The following is a 6113-nucleotide window of genomic DNA, read 5'->3' as shown; positions in this document are numbered from 1 at the left end:
CATGGGTTGACCAACTAAAGTTGGGCTTGTGTGTAGTCTGTATGGATTCTAGTACCCACTAAAGAATTAAAGTAATTCTTCGAATTGGAGGTTAAGGCTACCAATTCATAAAAATACTAGGAGAAACTTTAGACTAAAGTCCAAATTTTTAGTATTTATAATTTATGTACTAATAGAGGTCTGGTTTTTCTTTATGCAGTTATGGCCACTACCCTATCGCTCTGATCATTATTAGATAATGACAAGCTCATGGGATCTAATTTCGATAGCTGGTATCGAAAATTAAAAATTATCCTTGAGCATGAGCGGATCCTTTATGTAGTAACGGATCTGGCACCTGAGGAGCCAGCCCTGAACGCTAGAGGGACGGTCCGAGATACTTACCAGAAGGGGCTCAACGACCGCACCACCGTCCGATGCATAATGCTGGCGGCAATGAATGATGAGTTCAGCCGCAGGTTTGAGAACGCCCAGCCAAAGGAGATGCTTCAAATGTTGAACGACTCTTTTGGCATGCCTGACGATATTGAAAGGCACAAAACTAGTTGTGCTATTTTCAACTTTCGGATGAGGGATGGAGCCTCAGTCATAGATCATGTACTATACATGATCAAAATGATTGAGCACCTAAGTAAACTGGGTTTTCCCCTACACGAGCAGCTCGGTAAAGATGCGATCCTTAATTCATTGCCCAAGTCCTTCCTCCCCTTCCTTACTCATTTTCGGATGACAAAGCCTACAGTGAACTACCACGGCTTGTTGGGGTTGCTGTAGAACTTTGAGAAGGATCACTAGCTCCATAAGGAGTCGATGAATGTTGTGGGAGGGTCTTCTTTTGGTCGTCGATCCTTTAAGAAAGGGAAGAAGAAGAACAAGAAGAAGAAGAATAAGAAGGTGCAGCTGCATGCTGGGACATCTGCACAGGGTCAGACCAAGAAGCGCAAGCCCGATCAGAGCCAGGCGGAGTACTTTTTTTTGCAAGAAGCAGGGGCACTGGAAGAGGAACTGTCCTCTATACATTGCCTCCCTGGATCCGAACAGGTCGAAGAAGAAGCAAGGTACTTATATGATAACATCTTGCAACTTTTTCATTTGTGATACTACCGCTTGGGTATTGGATACCGGAAGCCCTTATCATATTTGCAATTCGATGCAGGGTCTGCAGGTCAGTAGGAGATTTGATGAAGGTGAGAGATTCCTGAACGTTGGAGATGGAAGCAAAGTTCCAGTTCTAGCATTAGGAATCATGAACCTTGTAATCAATTCTCAAAATATAATTCTGAGTGAATGTCACTATTGTCCAAGCTTTTTATTAAATAGTATTTCTATAGGCCTTTTGGCCATGAACGGTTATTAATTTTTAATAAAAAGAAACGTTTGCAATATCATTTTGAATGGTGTTACAATGTTTATTGGACAACTTAATAATAGAATTTACTTTCTATCACAACCTGTTAATGTTGTTCAAACCTTCAGTAAATGCCCTGGAATAGATAATATGTCAGAAGTCTACCTTTGGCACTGTAGGCTAGGTCATATCAATAAGAACAGGATAAACAGATTGGCTCAAAAAGGAATTCTTGAAGTAGGTGATTGTGAATCACTTCCAACCTGTGAGTCCTATCTTCTTGGTAAAATAACCAAATCACCTTTTACTGGAAAAGGTGAGCGAGCCAGTGAACTCTTGGGTCTGGTACATTTTGATGTATGTGGACCCATGAGCTCAAGTACAAGAGGTGGATATTTCTACTTCATAACCTTCACAGATGACCTATCGAGGTATGGGTATGTCTATTTAATGAAGCATAAATCGGAGTCGTTTGAAATGTTCAAACTATTTGGAAATGAGGTAGAAAAATAAACTGGAAAGTGTATTAAAATTCTTCGATCTGATCGAGGAGGTGAATATCTTTTTAATGATTTTCTGACATATCTTGGGGAGAATGGGATTCTCTCTCAGTGGACTCCTCCTGGAACACCACAACATAATGGTGTATCTGAAAGGAGGAATCAGACCTTGTTGGACATAGTTCGATCCATGATGGGGTTTGCTGGTCTGCCGATCTCCCTTTAGGGATATGCACTCGAATCGGCTTGTTACCTTCTAAATAGAGTTTTGAGTAAATCTGTAACCAAAATGCCATATGAGATATGGATAGGATGTAAGTCAGTACTCTCGCACGTTAGGATTTGGGGGTGTCCAGCTTATGTTAAACGTTTAATTACGGACAAGCTTGGACCTAGGTCTGACAAGTGTAATTTTATAGGGTATCCAAAAGAAAATAAAGAGTATTACTTCTACCTAGCTGATGAGCAAAAAGTATTTGTGAGCCTTAAGGCAATCTTTTTGGAAAAAGAGTTTCTTGATGAAGTGACTGTTGCCTCTAAGGTCAAACTTGATGAAGTTCGACAGATGGAAAAACTGACGCAAGTTGCTGAACCTGAACCGGATTTAGTTAGATCAGATCCGGAGTCCATTGTTCAAGCACCCTTAAGGCGATTTGGTAGAGTACCACATCAACCGGACAGATACTATGGTTTCTTGGTCCGGCACGACGATCCTATCGAACTTGATGAAAGCGATGAGGATCCGATCACCTACATGGATGCAATGCAGAGATCTGACTCTGAGAAATGGCTAGAGGCCATGAAATCCGAAATGGAGTCCATGAAGGTCAATGATGTGTGGACATTGGTTGACCCAACCGAAGGAGTAAAACCCATAGGGTGTAAGTGGGTCTTCAAGAGGAAGAGAGGCACAGACGGAAAGGTGAAAACCTATAAAGCCCGTCTGCTTACCAAGGGATATCATCAACATTATGGTATAGACTATGACGAGACATTTTCTCCTGTGGCAATGCTCAAACCTATTCGGATTATGCTTGCGATAGCTGTCCATCTGGACTATGAAATCTGGCAGATGGATGTGAAGATAACTTTCCTAAATAGAGAGTTGGATGAAGAGGTGTATATGATACAACCTGAAGGATTCACATCCACAGATGAGTCTAAGGTGTGCAGGCTATAGAGGTCCATTTATGGACTTAAGCAGGCATCACGGAGTTGGAACATACGTTTTGATAAGACGATCAAGATGTATGGCTTCGTTAAGAATGGAGAAGAGCCCTGCATTTATAAGTGGGCTAATAGTCCAGTAGTAGTATTTCTTGTATTGTATGTGGATGACATTCTCTTAATCGGGAATGATGTCCCTGCATTACAGGGAATAAAGATTTGGCTATCGTCACAGTTCTCCATGAAGGATCTGGGAGAAGCTTCCTACATCCTAGGGATGAGGATCTATAGGGATAGATATAAAAGGTTGCTTGGTTTATCTCAGTCCACGTACATTGATACTATGCTGAAGAGGTTCAGCATGGAGAATTTCAAGAAAGGCTATCTTTCGATAGGCCATGAAATTTCTCTCTCGAAGAGAGATTGTCCGACAACACCTCAAGAGAGAGAGCGTATGGGTAGGATTCTATATGCTTCGATAGTGGGATCTATCATATATGTCATGATATGTACACGACCAGATGTAGCATACTCACTAGGGGTAGTGAGTAGATATCAATCTGATCCAGGGGAGAATCACTGGAAGGTTGTTAAAACCATCCTGAAGTATTTAAGAAATACTAAGGACCAGTGGTTTGTTTATGGTGAATCAGACTTGAGACTTATAGGATTTACAAACTCTAATTTTCAGTCTGATCACGATGACAGCAAAAGTGTGTCAGAATTTATTTTTACCCTTAATGGTGGGGCTATCTGCTGGAAAAGTTCCAAGCAGCACACAGTGGCTGATTCAGTTTGCGAGGTAGAGTATGTCGCTGCATCAGATGCTGCCAAAGAAGCGGTGTGGCTGAGGAAATTCATCACCGAGCTCGGAGTAGCACCGTCCCTTGTTGGTCCAGTTCTGCTCTACTGTGACAACTCTGGAGCCATTGCTCAGGTGAAGGAACCAAAGGCACACCAACAGACGAAGCATATTCTGCACCCCTACCATCTTATCCGGGAAATTATGGATCGAGGTGACGTCGATCTTCAGAAGATCGATGGAAAGGAGAACCTGGCTGACCCATTCACTAAAGCCATTGCGGTGAAAGAGTTCGACAACTACAAGTCGAAGATGGGTATTAGATACTGCACCGATTGACTTTAGGCTAAGTGGGAGATTGTTGGGAATAGTGTCCAAAGCCAATCGTCAGCCTGTTGACGGTTGTGCTCATTTTTTATATTTGTACATGAATTATGAATTAATAAAAAATTATTTTGATATTTTTCATCACAAAATATTTTATCTTCTAATGAACTCCTATGTTGTGGTGAAGTCTTTAGGACTATTTAGACTCGACAAAGGAGGATTTGTTATTTAGTCCTTAAATCTATTCGCGACCAAATAATACGTTGTTACTAAGGATGACAACGTTTATTAAGCATAGGTTGTTGTATGCCATATAGGTTGGTTGTCCTTTTAACCAATGAGTGTGGAGACATTGGTATGGCATACAGGTGAGATGTAAGGGTACATCTGCACTGAACGTGACCAACTCCGAAGCTATTTCTGCTGTCAAGATTTGCTCTGATGGAATATGGGTATAAATATCCCTCCGACCTGAGACCGCCATGGTGACTTGCAAGCAACTCACTACACTTAGGCACTGGACTACCTGAATTTTTAATTCAGTGATGGAAGGCTGCTGGGTGTAGTCAAGTACTTGACTTGTCAGTGCGTGTGTCAAGATGGGATTGACCATTCCAGTTTAGGAGCTGTGTACAGTCATGTTTCAATTTAGCAAAACCTTGGCTAGGGTAGTCCTTGTGAGGAGTCACAGGACTGTTTGAGTTGAGCACGATTCGGATGATCTGATCAGGGTTGACAGTTTAACCCTGAGTCGTCCTAAACACAGAGGTCAAAAGGATGAATTATATAGTAACCATATTTATGTAGGTTCTGAGTGTTGCGATTGCGACTCTTCGACCTATCTGGATGTCAGGTACCATTGCTAGATGGTCACTTCGATTAGTACAGGAATTGGTTCCTGTGCTACCGACTTAGGTTCGAACCTGTGGGTCACACACATTAGAGGTTCCTATCTGATCTGATGGCTGGTGTAGAATTCTATATGTTTGGGGCTCAGTGATCAAGAATCAAGATTCTCTGACCACGAGTTTCACACATTATGGGTATCGGGGTCAAGAGTCCACTGGTTGGGACTTTTCGATCAGGGTTACATATCGATGAATTCTGATGCCCGATTGCCCATCGAATTTGTACAAAGTATTTATGAAAAGTTTTATTAGTGATTTGATCACTAATTAACTCAATTTGATTGAGTAATTATTTTTGGATCAAGTCCAATTGAATTGGATTCAGTTGGGTTTGACCCGATTAGGTTAAGAGTTGACCTAATCGTCAAGATGGTTTGGTCCCTGATTTGATCAAGGATTGGGCTTAGTCAATTCCTGATTTAATTAGAATTTTATTGAGCCTAATTAAGTCTAATTAAGTTAGGTTTAAATTAGTCTAATGGACCTAACTTATTTGGTTCAATTAGGTTGGTTTAAATAATGAAACCATCTTGACCCAATCTCCATGCGCCACCTCACTTCCATTGCACCCATTTGAATTTATGAGAAGGAACTTCTCATGATTTTTTTCCTCACGCCAAGCCCTCTCCATGCCCCACTTTAATGTGCCAATTGAATGGATAAGGATGATTGGTTGGCCATTTAAATTCAAAATAATGTTTGAATTTGAATGGGCAATAAATCTTTGCGCCTTATCTCTTTTTTAATACCCCATTTATTACATGAAAAAAATGTTTCTCTTAAAATTACTTCATACACAATTTAAGCCATGCCTCACGCCTTTAGTGGATAAGGGATGAGTTGGTGTCTATTTGAATTCAAATTTGATTTGAATTCAAATGTATAATTACTCATCTTTATCTTTTCTTTTGGATAAGACGTTTGACGTTGTTATAAAAGGAGGAGAAATGTGAGGCGTGTAGGAAGAAGATTTTTGGAGAAAAATTCTGGGGCGTGAGGAAGTCTTGTGCATGAGAAGGAAGTCCATATCCTTCCAAGAGAAAAAGAAAGAAAAGAAAGAA

The sequence above is a fragment of the Elaeis guineensis genome, unplaced genomic scaffold (assembly GCF_000442705.2).
Source record: "Elaeis guineensis isolate ETL-2024a unplaced genomic scaffold, EG11 Super_Scaffold_1000077, whole genome shotgun sequence".
NCBI classification, from domain to species: Eukaryota; Viridiplantae; Streptophyta; class Magnoliopsida; order Arecales; family Arecaceae; genus Elaeis; species Elaeis guineensis.
Note: the sequence above shows the minus strand (reverse complement) of the source record.